Here is a 19,060-nt window from a genome sequence, read left to right as displayed (position 1 = left end):
AGTTTTACAAGAAAAGGCTAAGTTTAGAGAAGAGACATTTTTTCCCATTTTTTTGCTTTTTATTCTACTTGTGTAACAACCTTTGTTCTGTATTCCTGTGTGGACTCTTTGCTTTGAATTTTCACTAAACCTTTTAAAATGTACTTTTGGACTGAGAAGTTTCTTTCGGCATGCATTTGACCCATGCTTGATCCTGCATTATCTTCCAGCAGCTACACTGCATAATACTTTTTATTGGGATGTAAATGTTGTATTATTATTTTATGAAAATAATATTGTAAATTATTCCATGTTTTTAAATAAAAGAATAAAACCAACTGTGAACACTGCACCACTGAAGGCTAAACTTAAAACCAGTTATTTGATCTCTCCTATGATGTTGCTGTTTGGATATTTTGCTAGTCAGCACATCTGTAGGCCTCAAATAAGCTAACTTTAGAAGAAGCCAAAACAAATTGATCTCCTGTCAAGATGACTACACTAAACTGAATTATTAACTCTGCAAAGAACTGATTAAAGTTCCCTTTTTGTGACAGTTTGTATGTTATCATAACCCTATTAGTTATGGCCATTCTAAGAGTGATGTAAAGCCACCTTTAAAGTAATCTTGAGTAAAATGCACTAGCCAGAAGCTTTTATGATGGAGGAATTTTATACCTTAGCTGGCCTTGAAATGCCTGGGAACTCCTCATTAAGACTTGGACTCTTTTGCTGTGATTAGGAAAAACAGTTGACCCTGCTAATCCTGCTCCTAAGCCTATTTCCACTGAGATCCTCTTTAAAATAACAGGATCATTGAATTGATTAGGTTCTAATTATTATGCTTAGATTTTTATAGCTGATGGAACTGCAAAATGTTGGGTAAGCACCTTAATTGCCAAAATGATGGACAAATTAATTTTGTTTTAAAGATATCAGACTAATGTTTATGTATGACAGTACTTGAGGAAGCCACTACTATGTACATTTTAAATGTTTTGACCAACCTCTGTGTATTCTGAAAACAAATATTTAAACAGAGTTAAGTCTAAAATACCATAGCATTGGAATTAAAAAGTTTGTGTAAAAGCTGACTCTTGATGTCCTTCTCCATTTTCTCTGAAAGTTAAATAGCAGGGACAGTTTGGAATTAATGATATAAGACTAGGCATTGGGAATGTTTTAAGTGTTTTTTTACAATAAAGGATTTTCCTCCAAGTTCAAATGAGTGCGGCCTCCAAAAATAAGCTGGGGAGCACACCAGAATCCAACCTGGTCTGCCCAGCAAAAGCTCACCTGACTTCAGCCAAGCCCATACGGTTAACTACTGGCACAAAACTGAAGAGCTGGGAAACAGAAATAAAAGTCCCAATAATAAAGAAAAAGTCTCATAAGGAGGAGTGGAACCACTAATTTTCCGCTTGTGCACAAAAGTAGCAGCACAGAATCTTTATAAACTCAAAGAGCAAAAAAGAGGAAATGACCCTAAAAGGAAATCCACAGAAAGGAAAACCTCAATCACAGTGTAGAACACAGAATCCTTAATACGAAGTGAAAGTAATAGGATAACAGGAAATCAACTGCAAAACAGCAGTACTCACAGAAACTCCTTAAACAAATGATTCCCACTCCTGAGCCTCCTCAGCCACTTTAAATAGCCTGAGGTGATGTCAGGGTGGTTGCACCTCTTGGAAAAATCTCCACAAGGAGCATGAAGCATAAGTCAATTTAAAGAGACTGTACACAGTTGTAAGCATAATAGAAAACATGTTAATATAAAACACATAATTACTCACAAACAATAAACTTAATATAATATGCCTTCATACATGTGTATTCATATATCTATGTTACTACATAACATCTTATAATGAAAATAATTATTAAATCGGATTAATATTAGAAATAAAAGCTTAAGAAATTGAAAAAGTATTAAAATTCACTTGATTAGTTAAGTCATTTCATTGGCAAATGTTGAATTAACAATGGACAAAAACTGGCCAAAATAATGGTTAAGGTTCTAACTAACAAATTGTTAGTTAGGAACTTTTATGTCAAGAAATTCAGACTCATGTCTGTGGGCATGTAAACTCATGAACAAATTCCACGTCCGGGCAACTTTCCAGAACTCTGTACAGGTAACTTTTCCAGCACTTTCTCTGGGCCCTCAACATTCATATTGCTGTTCCTTTGCTGGCAACTCATCTGGTGCCTTTTATCCATTGCAATAGAACAACTCCAACTCCAAGACAAACAAGATAAAGTCAGTGTACTCCAACACCCCCGGTCTGGCGTGGAATTACTCTCATTAAGGCCCTTTAGCTGCCTCCCATGCGCATGTGTGTGACAGTGAATGAACCAATCAGAATTCATAACCAATGAACCAATCAGAATAAATGTCAGGTGGAATGTATGAATTGATCAGCACTTTTATGTAAATTCAGTCATTTATATAATGGACCTCATTCTGATCATTTTATAATAGACTGCTGTGATGAATGAGTGCTGTTCAAGCATTGGCTGAAGAGATAATTAGAGATGCAATGGACAAGTTCTTTCCTGCCTTACACAAAGAGGTTTTATCGAATTTGTCCCTAATAGAGGATAAGTTTCTTTCTTTAATTAACATGTTAATTCCTATCATGGCGTCTGGACATATCTTGACTGAAACTCCCCCTCTCATGTGCGTAAAACCTATTCTCAGACTCTGCCATTATTTTCAGGGCACCATTTTCATCTCCTTTCTTTCCTTTTTGCTTCCTGTTTTTTAAAGTAACTTTCTCTGCGTACCTCCTATGCTGTTTCCTCTCCTTGTGTGTCTAACACTCCTATGTCTTTTTTCAATCATGTCACCAAACCCAAACTCATCAATCATACCAAAGCCAAACTGATCAATCATACTGCTCTAGTACTTTATTGTATAGTATATGCTGGTGTTATCGTTTTATACACATTATGCATTTTTAATGATAATGAAGGTCCATGGAAAAAGGCCTATGCAAGAAATTAATACGAGAAGACAAGTGGAGTAGAGAATGTTCTTTAATGCTATAACTGTTGCAGGTCTCATCAAATCCAAAAGTGTGTTGTAATCAGTATAGATGCACTAACGAAGTAAACACTAATGGGATGTAATCATTCAGGACCACAACTGGTTAAAGTCTCTCTATAACTCACCCCACATTTTCCTATATTTGATTAAGACTGCAATCTCTACTGTGAGAAAAAGACATGAGATTTTGAAAAAATATTCCTGTTGAAAAGCATGTTGATGCAGTATTATTGTATCTTGCCACTGGTGCCAGCTTTAAGACCTTATTCAAATTTTTTGGAGTTAGAAAACCATGGGTAAGCATTGTGTTTGGGAAGTGTGCTTGGCTTTCCGATCAGCTCTATAGAAGATGTATGGTAGTTTCCCAGAAGGAAAGTGTGAGTACCAACCCACTTCAAGCACTGCATGAAAAATGTTTTCCTGTGATTTTCCTTTTTGTTCCTTGATTTCTCTCCTAGTTTTTTTTTTTTTTAAACTGATTGTTCTACAATTAGCTATTTTTAGATTTGGGATTTGTTCTTACCTTGTTCTCAATGCTGCATGAGTAGCTCCAGCTCCATGTCATATTGTAAAATAATATATAAGTCTCTCATCCATCACTCGTAAAATAAAAGCGTAGACGCTTTTGCTAAGATTTTATTGATTGATGAAAAGCACCCATGCTTTTATTTTACGAGCGATGAATGAGAGACTTATTTTTTACTTTAGAGTACACTTTTTAACTTAATATAAGCATGGTTTTTAAAAAGTATTTTATATATACAGTATCTATCTATCTATCTATCTATCTATCTATCTATCTATCTATCTATCTATCTATCTATCTATCTATCTATCTATCTATCTATCTATTAACAACAAGAATCAGAGTCTAATTAAGCAACTGGTTAGAGTGAAATTGGTTGGAGTTTGAGGCCCTGACTTAGTTGGTCTTCTGTTGACTCCCTCACTTCACATTTCATTTCTGTTTGGGTGCCATTTAAGGAAAGAAATGAAGCAATTCAGAGGAACGATGAAGAAATTCAGTGGAACAAATCTTAAAAAAAACAAGTCAATTAAAATTGATTCAAAAGAAGTTAATTAGCAGCAAAAACAGGTCACTAATTAAGCAAAGGGTTAGATGAAAACCTGCAGCCACTGGGGCCTTCCAGGACTGGAGTTGGGGGGCCCTGTTGTATACAATATTTACTAGGCCTGACAGCCTCCAAGACTGAGATGGAATCATTTTTGTTAACATTTTACACAACTAGACAGAGAATCATTATTGCAGTGCTGATTTTATAAGAAACATTTTCTTGCTTCTTTTTAAGTTCTTTGTTCTTAAATTCTAGGCTATTTTGGACTGTCTTTGGCTGTTATTCTAACTTAAACTTGTTTTTGGTCTGGCTATGCCTGTGCCTGTTTGAAAGTCATCATTTATTTATCTCCCTAGATAACAGGGATTAAGGTCACATCCAAGTGGACTAAAGGATCATTTGCTGTTGAAATTGAAAAACAAAGCTGTATCAAAAGGTTAATAAAATGCACAAAGTGGCATAAGTTATGTCAAGTCAATCTATAGGCTGTCTTAAGAAAACAGAAAATGAGAATGGATTTGTTAGAATAAGCCATCGAAGATAAATACACTTGAATATTGTTAGGAATTTCAAAGCATCTTTAAAAGAATAGTGTTTTTCCCATACAATAGGGCATGTTTCAAGAGCTACCTGATGATAAGAAATAAAAAGAAATTCATTTTTTTATTTTATTTTCTAAATACTTAATTTTATGTGACACATGTTACATTTCTAGTCATTAGACAAAAACTCAGTCTGAAACCAGTAAATTCATCTAGAATAAAAACACTTATTAGGGGAACAGCCAGAATTCCCAATTAGGCATTCTCAAAGGTCAAAGTCTGGAAATCTTTTTCAATCAATGGTGTTGTGTTGGATGAAATTGTAAACTCTTAAAAGGGGTCAGGGCTCCATATACAAACCCTCCCTAACACCTTAACAAGCCGTCCTTTCCTGTTCTATAAACTAAGCAGTACAGTGTTTTCTTGTGCAATGTGTTTTCTTTATTTTATTATTTTTTCTTTTTTTAATACTGAACACATGCCTACAAATATATCTGATTATCAGAGTTGACAATCCAGCTTGTTTCATGTGCTAAAACTTATGTTTGTATCAATCCCCTTTATGCTAGACTTGAGGTACTCTTGCACACTCTTATGTTTGTTTCTTTTCCCACAAATACCTAATTTATTCTTTTCACTATACGCTAAATGTTGTTAATCTGCACATATGTGGTGGCAAAGTTCCAAAACACGACCTCCGTTTAGCACATTCTTTGCATAAGGTGATGTTTGTGTCATATACCAAAGTGTGCAAACGTATATTGCAATTGCAATTATAATGCATGGCGACACATCATTGGGAGCACACCTGACGTGATCATCCAGATAACACCCACATGTTTAACTTATGAGCCCCAGAGAGGACATGGGTAAAAAAAAAAAAAAAATATGTAAATCATGTGAGTCTCCTCTTTGGAGTTCCATATAAAATGACTAAAAGTCCTAAAGAAATGGTAAAAGAAATACTAAAAAGGCTTGGAAACACACTCATTTGCTTTATTCTTATAGGTGGACATTTATTGTCTTTTTTGTCTGAAACATTAACAAATATCCTTTTCATTTCAAATAGATTGTTTCAAAGAAAATGAGGGAGCAATAGCTTTATGGGCATTCCATTAATTAGATAGATAGATAGATAGATAGATAGATACTTTATTAATCCCAAGGGGAAATTCACAAACATTTACAGAAAACAATAACCATAGAATTTTGTATAGTAAAAGAATGTCTTGCCCATAGACTGTATTGCACAGTCAAACTGTAATGTTGTCAGAACCAATTTCCATTTGTAGCATCTTATATATAAATGTCTACTTGTGAATGTGTGTGTGTCTGTCCAGCCCGGAAGTGAGAGGTGGAGTCGGGGTAACGCTCCGCCTCCAAGGAAACAGAAAACTAGCTTAGCCACTAATAACATAAGCGAGCCCAGCAAATCAGCAAAATGAAACTTCAGAAAAAAGACAAAGTGGCTTAGCTGCTAACATCGGCAAAACGGTATCCCTTTTACTTTTTCTCCTGCCGCTAATACACAAGCAATGTGAGCAGGTTGGCAAAACGAATCCTCCTAGGAGAGAGATGCCCAGAGTAGTTCCTTTCAATTACCTGACATCTCTGTATTTAAGTTTTTTTCTGATGATTTCAATAATTTTTAGGACCCCTGGCTTTTTACAGCATGGCCTTACACAGCTAGTTAATGAATAATGTGCTTTAATAAGATTTTGCAGTTGGATGGAGTTGAATCCTCTTAGATTTTTAGAAAACTTGACACCTTAGAAAATATATAAAGTATGAAAAATTTGTAAAAATTTTACAAGCTATAAGTTTATTTGATAGACTGTTCAAGCTATTTATTATAGGAGAACATCAGTTATCTGAACTAACTGGGACCAAAGTTTGTTCAGTTAACTAACTACTTTAAGTAATCAAACATACATAAGAAAAAACAGCTTATACGAAACAATGTGTAATTAGACCTAGATTCCTTTATCCAAGGTGGCTTACAAAGCAGGGTATAATACATGCATGAATGAATAGAAGGTGAAAATATCAAAAGCAACAGAAAACAAGACAAAAAGACAAGCAAGAGGGAGTAGTACTACTATTACTAATACTATGTACTGTAATTAAAGAGGCAATCTGGAATAGCCTGTTAATAGGAATTCGCCAGGCAAATACAGTAGAGCACTTTAAAACACTGCTGAAAACACATTACTTTAACATGGCCTTCTCATAACTTCACTTTAACTTAATACTGATACTCTGTATGTTCAATTCATCACAATAACTATTCATAGTGGCTCTAAAATCCATACTGACCCCTACTCTCTCTTCTGTTTCTTTTTCTGGTTTCTTTGTGGTGGCGGCCTGCCACCACCACCTACTCAAAGCATCATGATGCACCAACATTGATGGACTGAAAGCCAGAAGTCTACGTGACCATCATCATCAGGTCCTTCCATGAAAACCCTAAATACAAAGAGGACTGTTTGATTTATGTTAGGTAGATTGCCCAGAGGGGACTGGGCGGTCTCGTGGTCTGGAACCCCTACAGATTTTATTTTTTCTCCAGCTTTTGGAGTTTTTTTTGTTTTTCTGTCCACCCTGGCCATTGGACCTTACTTATTCTATGTTAATTAATGTTGACTTATGTTTATTTTTTATTGTGTCTTCTATTTTTCTATTAATTTTGTAAAGCACTTTGAGCTACATTTTTTTGTATGAATATGTGCTATATAAATACATGTTGATTGATTGATTGATATGGAGAGACTAAAGACTGGAGAGTTTTGAACTGGATTTTTGCAGCTACAGGAAGACAGTGAAGAGACCAAAGCAGAGTAGTAGTAGGAGTGAAATGAGCAACAGAGAACACCAGTTGAGCAGTTGCATTCTGGAGGAGCTGGAGCAGTCATACAGCAGTTTAAAGAAGCGTTAGTTCTGTGAGAGCTGATTTTTACTGAAAAAAATGATTTTCACTATTGGATTATATATTGATTATATTAAATGACTTCTGTCCTTGTTAGCTGCTAGAGTTTGCCTTTAGAATGCTTTGAAAGCGTTTTAATTAAAGCTTCATGATCTGTGACCCAGTCCCTGCTGCTACTATAACACAAGGACAAGCACTGACAAGAGAACTAGTAGAATCAAATGTAGAAGAATCCTGAGTCCAAAGGTCCTGTTTATCAGTAACTAGCAAGGACATGAGAAATTACACTAATCATGTACTTCTGTAATCAACAAATGTATTTAAGAAGTGTAGGTCAGTTATTTCCTTGCATGTACAGAATAAATCCAGGTAAATGTCAATAAAGGTATTCTTCCCATCCTGAGCTGGTTTTGTGAATCTAACTTTGAGAGTTGCAATAGTGCAATCAAGAGAGAACCAGTGCCTGAACAAGGAGTTGTGCGGCATAATTAGTCAGGAAGAGTCGAATCTTCTGAGTATTATGAAGAAAGAAACAAAATAACTGATCACTGAAGAAATGTATTCAATGAATGAAAGTGAGGACTATAGAGTCATGCTGAAATTCATGACTAATGGTAAAAGGGTGACATCTGCAAGAGCACTGCTTATAGACAAATCTGTGAAATGAGAATCAGAACGCAAATACAGAATATCTGACTTCAAAAGGTTAAGTTTAAGCTTACATTCATCTTTGATTAAATGGCACAGAGACAGCTGAAGATCTTGGGCATAAGGGAGTAATGAGAGGAGGAGCCATGAGAAGAAATAGCATTGTCTAAGAAGTAGATGTGGAGAGAAAAGAGACGTTGACCCAGTACTGCTCCTGGAGGCATACATGTGGTGAAAACAAGAAGATACCCCAGGAGATCCAAAAGGATCAGTTGGAAAAGTATAACTTGAACAATTCCAAACCAGAACCATGGATTCCAAGTTTATTGAGGAGGAGATAAGAAATGAGTGGTTAACAGTATTGAAAGCTTTTGAATGATGAAGAAGGATAAGGCCTGAGGACAGAGAAGCAGCTTGAGCAGATCTAAGAACATTTGTGACTGAAAGCAGTGCAGTCTTGGTAGAGTGCCCCTTGCGGAGTCCAGACTGAAGAGGATCTAGTAGTTTGTTGTCATAGAGGTAAGAGAAGAGTTGTTTGTGGACTATGTGTTCCAGAGTCTTGGACAGGAAAGGCAAGGCTATTGCTAATGCATTTTAAAACATGAAGTATGTCATGAAATGAATGATTTAGAAAATGGTTTGTTAAATAATAATGAAAATATTTAGAGGAAACAAGTATACTGTGTTTCATTTATTTTAAAAACCCTGGGCTGGCACTCTGCCCAGGGTTTGTTTCCTGCCTTGCGCCCTGTGTTGACTGGGATTGGCTCCCTGCACACCCCCATGACCCTGTAGTTAGGATATAGCAGGTTGGATAATGGATGGATGGACATTTATTTTAAAATTACCTAATCGTTTAAAACCATAAATCAAACAAAAATTAACAAACACATCTCACTGAACACAAACAAGAGTGTAATAAATCTTCAGATGGTTTATTTTTTTTAAATATAAAAGGGATGCCTGAATGATATTTTACAGTCTATGAAATTTAAATTGAATGATGAACTTTGATATAAGTCACAATTTTTTTATAACGCTATTCACTTGGATGATGGAAAAACCTTAAAGTATGCCAAGAAAACACTTTCATTTTATAGTCATTTTTGAAAGTTTGTAGAAGGTAAGTGCATGTAATGTTGTTTGCATGCTTTCAGACAGAGCATATATTCACATAAAGTCACTCTTGAAGCTGTTTAAATTAGTTTTGTACAGAATATTTCAAACCTTAGTCACTTATTGCCCAAATCATATTTTCTATGTCTTCCATTTTTGCTAACAACCTTTTATCTAACAGAGATGGATGAAGTGATGGAAAGTGTTCTTGCATCAATACTTAAATTGTAAGCTGTTTCTGTGCTGCAAATTATGGTCAAAATGCTCCATTCCTCACTATAAGCAAAGAATAAAGTACAATTTAACCAAAAGGTCTACAAATACAAACAGCAAAATCACCAGTGCAATTCTTTTGTGCATGTTTATAAATGGCAATAATTTCGTAATAAATTTTTATACATTAGAAAGATCTGCATCCGCATTTCAACTAAAGTCCCCAGTCTTTAACAGAATTAAACTGTGGTCCCCAAACTCCCAACATAAAGGCTAGGACACAAATGTGCACTTCATAAAGGGCTTTATTTGGTGTGAAACCCTTCACAGTAAGTGTTGTTCTGTGCAAACTGCGTTCCCCTGTTCTTCCATGCTGTGGGTGCCCTGGCTGAGTAAGGTTCTTAGTATAGCTCCAGCCAGGTTGCCAGACCCGTGTGGTGTCCTTCATAAAGTAAGTATACTTTTTTATTTAAAGTTACTTAAATGAACACTGTTCATCCATTTCCTGAATGCACTTATCCAGTTTTAGGATTGTAGGAAGCCTGAGCCTGTTCTTTCAGCATTATGTCCAAGACACAAGACCCAGGGCAGGTCGCCAATCAATTGTAGGGCATAATCACGCAACTCACCCTGAGACAATGTTCTGTCAGGAAAACTGATGCAGAAAAGATGTATAATGAACTGGAAAATGAATTTTAAGTCTAAATCCAAAAAAAGTTGTAACCAGAATGTCAGAATAGCTTTCAATATCAATATTCAATTGCAATATAAAAAATAAATATGCGCACAATTCCTTTGATCTTATCTATCAATCAATCAATCAACATTTATCTATATAGCACATATTCATACAAAAAAATGTAGCTCAAAGTGCTTTACAAAATGAATAGAAAAATAGAAGACACAATAAAAAATAAACATAAGTCAACATTAATTAACATAGAATAAGAGTAAGGTCCGATGGCCAGGGTGGACAGAAAAAACAAACAAAAAAAAAAAACTCCAAAGGCTGGAGAAAAAATAAGATCTCAGATGATATGAACTCTTAATTGATGGCTTTTATACAGTCACACTGTATAAAATAATAATTTAGAATTACCAGTTAACATAACATTCATGTCTTTGGGATAACTAGAGTACATGGAATCAAGTAGAATCAACACAGACAGTTACCAGATTTAAATACAAATTAGAGGTCCGAGATAGTAGATCTAATCATTATTCCACTATACTACCATGCATAAAATCTACAGGGCCTTATTAAATAAATGTAACTATTTAGCTGTGGCATTTTCCAAATCTTTAATACTTGTATAAACAAACATATAGACATTATGATTTTTAATTTTAATCATGCAGTATAATGTGTTATTTATGGAGGTTGGAAAAACCACCAGGAAATGTTTCAATTAAAGGAATGACATCTTTATGTATAAGCAAAGTTTTAGATACAAAGTCTTTAGATACAAGACTTAGTGCTAAAAATTATAATAACTAAAATTGCATTATTTCACATTTGATAGACATTCAAAAATATAACATTTTACATTGCTTTGATGTGAGGATGCTACATTTTTATCTGAGATTTTCATATGTAAAAACCCAAATACACAGGCAACTCTACTGGAATGATACGATTTTAATTTGAGGTTAAATTATAGATTCTTTATAGTGGCCACAGTTTTTATGTGTAAATGATTTTGAAATTGAAAAAAAAATTAATTGAAATGCCTGTATGTATTGAGTCTAGGAATACGTCAGAGAAAAGCTAAATGCAGGGTAATAAACAGTCTGCAATTTACTATTCTAGAGCTGCGGCTTCGGTGGGGCTCTAAGTAACCATTTAGAGAGTTGCGGGATACAACAAAGGATCCTTTCCTTTCTTCAGAAAATGACATGAGTTTAAGAAAAATGACAAGCCAAAATATTTAAATTAATTTTAAACTGCTAAATTTACAAATGCTCCTGCAACATCAGTCTCAATAAATGTTCATAGATAAATGTAATATGTTGTACACTTCACATTTCTGATGAATCATACTGACGGTCTTTTTTTGCAACATGTGCTGCATATCTGTTTATCTATCCATTCAAGTCAAGTCAAATCTATTATCATGTACACATAGGACAATGAACTCTCTACTTTCATAACTCCATAGACTACCAAAAAAGCAAATAGGTAATAAGTATACAGTAGCTTGCATGCAATATACTGTATACTATATATATATATATATATATATATATACTAGCAAAATACCCGCGCTTCGCAGTGGAGAAGTACTGTGTTAAAGAAGTTATGAAAAAGAAAAGGAAACATTTTTTAAATAACGTAACATGATTGTTAATGTAATTTTTTTGTCATTGATATGGGTGTTGCTGTCATATCTATCTATATATATCTATATCTATATCTATATCTATATATATCTCCTTTGGGGTGCGAGCAGCTATTGCTGGGAGTGCCAGAATCCATCGAGGAAGAAAAATGAAAAAAAAACGGATGACTCCTGCTCTTACATGCACTTACTGTAGTGCTGCGTGGGTATTATGAAGTATCGTATCTGTTCAAGTTCTATTTAAATTTTAAATATAAGTAATATTTATTTAGTCAACAGAAATATCTTTGGTAGGAATGAATGGTAAATTTAGTCAGCATTGCATACATTTTTTTTCACCATAGAAATTTAAAGAGTAAATTCAACTTACATTCCTACCAAAGATATTTCTGTCGATTAAATAGAACCTACTTATATCCAAATTCGAGCTATTGAGCTGTCGCCTGCCTGACTGGATATGTCACCCTCGCTTCACTCTTACTTTTTTACCGTTCATGTAATCATGGCTAGTCGCGAAAAAATTAGAACATAGAGGAAGAACACACTGAATATGGCTTTACCAAAATAATTATTGATGGCGAATAAAGTATCCATTATTCATAAAGCTTCAATTGGTGATCTCTTTTTCTGCGTTAACCACATATTTTTTCATACTTCTTCTCATACCAAGGGGGTGTGAGGGTAAAATGAATCGGGAAGCGCTGATTTATATATATTGAATATAGCAAAATACCCGTGCTTCGCAGCGGAGAAGTAGTGTGTTAAAGAAGTAATGAAAAAGAAAAGGAAACATTTTAATAATAACGTAACATGATTGACATTGTCATTGTCATGAGTGTTGCTGTCATATATATATATACATACAGTATACATATATATATACACACACACAAACATATATATACATAAACACACATATATACAGTATATATACATATACATATATATATATGTGCACAAAACCACGCTTTTATCAAGGCTTCCGTCGGGTAGTCTTTTGAAATTAAATTTTCCTCCAATCAGTCGTAGCAACGTGCTTTCTTCCGACTGTTACATTTTTGTAGCTTTAATGTGTGCATCAATGTAATCGGTGTACCAGGAAATCATGCATTGACAGAAGTTCCCCTTTGCTTGGAATGCAAAGTGTGATTAAATGCGTTATTTTTTAACGCCTTATGGAGCACATGCATCGAAGCTTCTCAGCTGTGTTTGTGCTAAGAAAAGGAAACATTTTAAAAATAACGTAACACGATTGTCAATATAACCTTTTGTAAGTAGTGCCTGGAGGATTCAGAGTGTGGAGAAACTCTATAGAGACAGCGTGTGTATTAACTTGTGGATTTTTCTCTGAGTATTTGGTGGCAGCGTCACAAAGTTGGTTCCGCAAGACTGCATTAGCTGCGGAGCTCAGCTCAGAGCGAAATGTGGTGAATGGGATGGGAGATGATGACGTGACTCCCCCACCCGCCTTAACTGTCAATCCACCCACAAACACAGTCTCTCGGAATTTGTATAAGCACAGCCCTTCACCATCAATGTGAACTTAGTTACAAAGTGATCAAAACTCTCGTTTATATCCTGCGTCCTCTCATTAAACTTGTATCCCGCATTAGCCATGGGCATGACAAATGCCAGCGGCAGCCTGTCTATGAACTTAATTTAAACTTTAGGTTTACACCGTGCTTTGTTTCCGAAGTAGCTGCACTCATGAATATGGTTGTATATGTCACTCGCTCGGTTCTTATTGTTTCGCTGCCTTCTCAATTATATAATGCATGTTTTCTTCAGCGCTTTTTGGAGCTCTTCCTTGTTTTCTACGTACTGCGTTGACAGTCAGTTCATGTGATTACGTGGGAGGCGTGATGATGTCACATGAAACTCCGCCCCCCACGGCCATCGAGCTCAACTCCATTACAGTATATGGAGAAAAATAGCTTCCAGTTATGACCATTACGCGTAGAAATGAAACCTGCCCAACTTTTGTAAGGAAGCTGTAAGGAATGAGCCTGCCAAATTTCAGCCTTCCACCCACACGGGAAGTTGGAGAATTAGTTGTGAGTCAGTGAGTGAGTGAGTGAGTCAGTGAGGGCTTTGCCTTTTATTAGTATAGATATTTATATATTGTAAAAGAAAGATAAAACGATCATAATGGTTTGGGGTTTCCAGCCCCGTATGCTGTAAAACAGTAGAAAATATGACAGAATTTGTCGTCATGTTCATTACAGTTATACAGTACACAATTGACAGTCTAAACATGGCAGAGGAGGAACATTTATGAGGAGGGACCGGAAGTAGAGAGGTATGCTGGGTAGGAGCCAAGATGGATGGTGGGATTGCTGACATCATAAGGAGTTGACAGAGGAAGGGCAGAAGTAGCTGTATGCGGGTACTAATGCAGGCAGATTCGTGGTGGCGGTGCGTCTTTCTTTCTGCAGGAAACAAAGAGAGAAAGGTTAGTACCCCGCCATTCCCTTCTGGCATATGAGTTTACGATACCATTTAGGTCCGTCTGTGGCCCCCTACTCACATGTGTGTGACCATATATATATATATATATATCCACTATAATCAAAGGGGTGGCACAGTGGTAGTGTTGCTGCTTTGTGGAGTTTGCATATTCTCTACATGTCTGCGGTTTCTCTCACAGTCCAAAAACATGCAGTTTAGTTGGATTGGTCATCCTAAATTGGCCCTAGTGTGTAGTTGTGGTTGTGTGTGTGTGTGTTCACCCTGCGATGGACTGGTGTAGGATTTGTTCCTGACTTGTGCTCAGTGCTAGCTGGGATGGGCTCTGGCTCCCCCCTGTGAGCCTGTTTAAGACTAAGCGGGTTAGAAAATCCAAAAAAAAAGAGACAGGTGTCTGTCTCTGCATTCATCTGCTGCTACACTATCCAATAGATGGTGTATCACAAACATTAGCACTGCTTCTATGAAACCTGTACCAAAATGGTGTGCAACAGAGACATATCAACCAAATGGAGACACTGTATTGTAAATGTTAATGCTGAGGTCTATGTTGATTTGTTAGATTCCAACCCATCTTAGATGTACTGTATGTATGTATATATATTGTATTTGTATTATGTTCTGAAGGAAAAACAGCTGGTGCTGGTAATATTCTGTCTTGCCTTCAGCACCCTATGCAGTGCTTTATGATCTTGAATTGAACAGGAGTCACATCAGTATGTGGTGCACTCAGTGAGTATGGACTCCACAGTGCACCTGAACACATTTGTGAGAACAAATGGAGAATTGCAAGCAGTCCTTCAATATCTGAGGAAGCAGTGGTGTTGGAAAGCCTTTTTAACAAGAGTGAAAATGTGTTGTGCCCACTTCAGTTTGTTTGTCTGTTGTGGATACTCTAACAACTTTAAAGGTGCTGACTCTCTCACCTGCATCTCCTCCAATGCAGATTTTAATGTGATCTGCCTTCTGCTTCCTGAACTCTGTGACCAGCTGTTTGGTTTTGCTGACTAAGGGTGAAGTTATTGTCCTGGCACCAATGCCTCTTTTCTTGTAAGCCATCTCATTATTATTGGTGGTCAGGCCTATGACGATATTGCCCTCAGCCAATTTAGTTACGGAGGCTAAGCTGTCTCTGGCCGCTTCAAAGGTAAAGAATCAGTACAGAAGTGTCTCTGCACACTGCCCTATGGGTGGCCTGTGTTGAGGGTGACACTGTCAGTACAAACATGCCATATTTGGTGGAACAACAGTGTTAAATGCTGAGCTGTAATCTAAAAATAGAGCTCTGGCATAACTGCAAATCCATACTGTATGTGTCAGGATGGTATGAATTGAAGGCATCCGCTGTATACCAGTTGTGATGAAATATGAACTGGAGAGAATTATGATTATCTGGAATATTCTCTTTAATCTACCTATTTATCATGCACAAACTTGTATCATATACAAACTGCACATTTTTATTGTGGTACAGAATGTTTCACTGTTGCTGCACAGTGCCAGAAGCTCACTTTGATTTCCTATCAAGATTTCTTACTTATTTGGTTTGCATATTCTCTCTAGTTGTTGCAGACTTCTTCAAGGTGGCTCTGCTTGCTTCTTAAGTTAAAAAACAAAAATCTAACTATTTGATTTTATTTTTCCTTGCTCATTCTTTTTTTCAAACATATGCTAGCAGCAAGGCAGGAACCAGTTATGGAAAGGGCCCCCAAACAATTACAGAACACACACACACACAATGGATTCATGTACAGTTATCAATCAACAACACTCCAAAGGTTTGATCGCATTTTTGAGATAATTTATAGTCTTGTTTTTATTCATTTACTGGTGGTTGAACAGTTCTTCTTGGATGTCTTAAGTTACAGCAACATGATAAGTCATTCCGGTGGTCACCAGTAGAGGGAGCAATGAGACACGGTTAGTGCTCCACTGAGAAGGGTCCGGCTGCAGGTTGAAGACGGCCTTCCACACCCCTGGCCTTTCACGCCTCCTGCCTTTCAAAGTCCACCCACAGTCCGTAGAAAGAGAAGGAGAAGAGCTGCTGTACTTTTTTCTAATTCAAAAAAGAAAAGGAGCTGAAAATGTTTTCCAACACGGAACAATGGCACAACAGAACCAGGTATGGACTTACAGAATAAAAAGCTCAGTATATTTAAAGAAACTTTAGATCCATTAATTAAAACTAATGAAATGTACGATTATATACTGTATAGCGAATCCAAGTGTTCTCTGTTTATCGTCATTACTGACAAATCCTATTTTTAAGCATATTATTTAAATTATTTTTTACCTCTTGTATTATTTCTTTTTAATATTTGCCATATTATTTCATCTATATTAACTTTTTCACTTATTTATGAGATGTTATGTAGAGAATCTGCAATGTTAGTGTACAATATGAAAGGTATTTATGCTTATTGTCATCATTAACGTTTGTAAAATATCTTATTTAACTTGATTTTTCTGTAGTTAAGTTAGCTATTTATAAAAGCACGATAGCGCTTTCTGCCAAATTAGTATTACATATTATTTTTGTCTTGATTTCCACTGTTACATTTCTCCATAAAGACAGAGAATATAAAACCAACTTTGATTACATTGATTAAATATCAAAGTGAATCCAAGTGTCCTATTTGTAAAAAGCAAAGAGACTACAGCATCCTGCTACCTGCCTTCAGAGTCATGAAGGCCACATTGTCAAACAATATTGATGTTTAGATTTCTGAACTGGTACTTTTTAAAATACAGTTTAAAAAGCTGAGCTAATCCTGCATTTTCCGTTGTGTGGCAGGTTTTTACTATTTACAGATGTGTGTCCTAAGTGGCCATTTCCATTGTTGGTTTTGTTTAAAAGTCATTGTCAACAGTTTAGTGTATGTCAGTATTTTATATTTGTCTTTGATTAATTTCTTGCCCCTTGTATTAGGGCCTTGCAAGTCAGATGAATAGCCATGACTGTGGAATTGTCATGTAGATGGTATGACCATTTCATATTTGAACTATCTTTTTGTGTATGTATGTATTTAATGTTGTGTTCCAAATGACCACTTTGTGGTTTCTCTGTATTTCATCCTCGTGGCCCCCTTCAATTTTAACGAGGTGTGTCTCAACTTTAGTGCTCTCTTCTTTTATTGTAGTATTTGTAGAGGGAGGATTACTGTATATCTGGTTGCTGGTTCCCATTTTTGTCACCTTCTACAATTTGTGTTATGTTTATTTTATTTTATTATATTTGTATTTTTTTTTTTATTTCAGCATACTGTCCCTAGTGGTTTTGAAGTTCCAGAAATGCCTACCTTTCAAAATCCAGATATTTTAAATGTATGTTTATGATGGTTTGCATAAATATTTTTGTAACATTAAACTCCTTTTAACAACGTGACACTGCTCAGTCCTCTTTAGAATGACATGCTGGCTTTGAGGAAGTGTTGGTGTAGAATGTTGCTTGAGAATTCCAGGCCCAAGGAGTAAATTTAATTTAAATTTCTTTTAATAACCTTCATTTAATTCTGTGGTAATGTGGCAAATATACTTAGCCATACTGTAAATCAAAGACAAATAGTCAAAATGTTTTCCATTATAAACTTAGTGCTTAGTGCTCACATCAGACTGAGCGAGCAAATGCCTTTCTAAATGAAGGCCAAGAACCAAAGACAAAATAGAAGGTACAGAAATAATGGACAGCCAGGACAGGGTCATTTTATGTGCTTATTCTTTTGGTTCTTTTTTAACATTTTCTTAGGTAAATATTATATTTTTTGTTTTCAGGTTTAGACTTTATTGAGCCATTAATGAGAAGACAGAGTTAAAGACTTGAACTACTGTACATCTGAAATGAAAAAAAGTCTTGCTATTCTACAAGGTGTGGCAGAAAAGTAATGAGACAGATTTTTTATTTACCAAAGTTTTTATTTTTTTCAAACATCAATGTTATCCCCTTCAAAGTAGTTCCCTTGGGCAGCGACACACCGATGGAGACGTTGTTCCCACTGTTGGTAGCAGCGCTGGAAGTCTTCAACTGGTATGGTCTTCAGCATGTCCGTTACACTCTTTTGGATGTTTTCTAAAGTCCCAAAATGACGTCCTTTGAGTACATTTTTCAGTTTAGAAAAAAGGAAAAAGTCACACGGACTGAGGTCAGGTGAATAAGGGGGCTGGGGAACCACAGAAATGCCTTTTGAGGTCAAAAATTCTGTTATGGAGAGGGCAGTTTTTCTGCACCATTTTGGCACAGACCTTTCGCATATGCAAATGTTCAGTCAAAATTTGATGAACGGTAAATATGCTCAAATTTAATTGTTCACTCAACATTCTTAATGTTAAACGACGGTCTGATCTCACAAGAACCTTCACACGTTCGATGTTTTCATTGGTTTTCGAAGTTGAAGTCCTCCCTGAACGGTGTTCATCTTCAACGTGTTTTCTGCCTTCCAAAAATGATTTGTGCCAGTGAAAAACTTGAGCTCGGGATAAAGAATGTTCCCCATAGGCCTGTTTTAACTGTTCAAACATCACACTTGCCGTTTAATGGCACAACGTTGCTCCAAATTCCGCTGTTCCATTTTGCGAGACGCACAACCAAAAACACAACTTTGCTAATAGCAGTCACAAAAATTACGTAGTTAACGGAAGGAGTTGAAACTCGCACTGAGCTATGGGAGGGTACTGATACACGTGCTCTATCAAGGACAACAGCGCAG

The 19,060-nt window shown here is 36.0% G+C and overlaps 1 long non-coding RNA gene across 2 annotated transcripts; it reads left to right on the top strand.

The window, feature by feature from the left end:
• The first annotated feature begins 16,365 nt into the window (after window positions 1–16,365).
• On the top strand, window positions 16,366–18,239 carry LOC120530031. 2 transcript variants are annotated; one of them, XR_005633884.1, is made up of 4 exons: window positions 16,366–16,479; window positions 17,287–17,337; window positions 17,616–17,681; window positions 18,129–18,239. It is a non-coding gene; the product is annotated as an uncharacterized LOC120530031 (long non-coding RNA). The 2 variants fall into 2 exon arrangements; XR_005633883.1 differs by lacking the exon at window positions 17,287–17,337.
• Window positions 18,240–19,060: the final 821 nt, after the last annotated feature.

The sequence above is a fragment of the Polypterus senegalus genome, chromosome 5 (genome assembly GCF_016835505.1).
Source record: "Polypterus senegalus isolate Bchr_013 chromosome 5, ASM1683550v1, whole genome shotgun sequence".
In the NCBI taxonomy this organism is placed as follows: domain Eukaryota; kingdom Metazoa; phylum Chordata; class Cladistia; order Polypteriformes; family Polypteridae; genus Polypterus; species Polypterus senegalus.
Note: the sequence above shows the minus strand (reverse complement) of the source record. Positions and strands in the feature narration are given on the sequence as shown.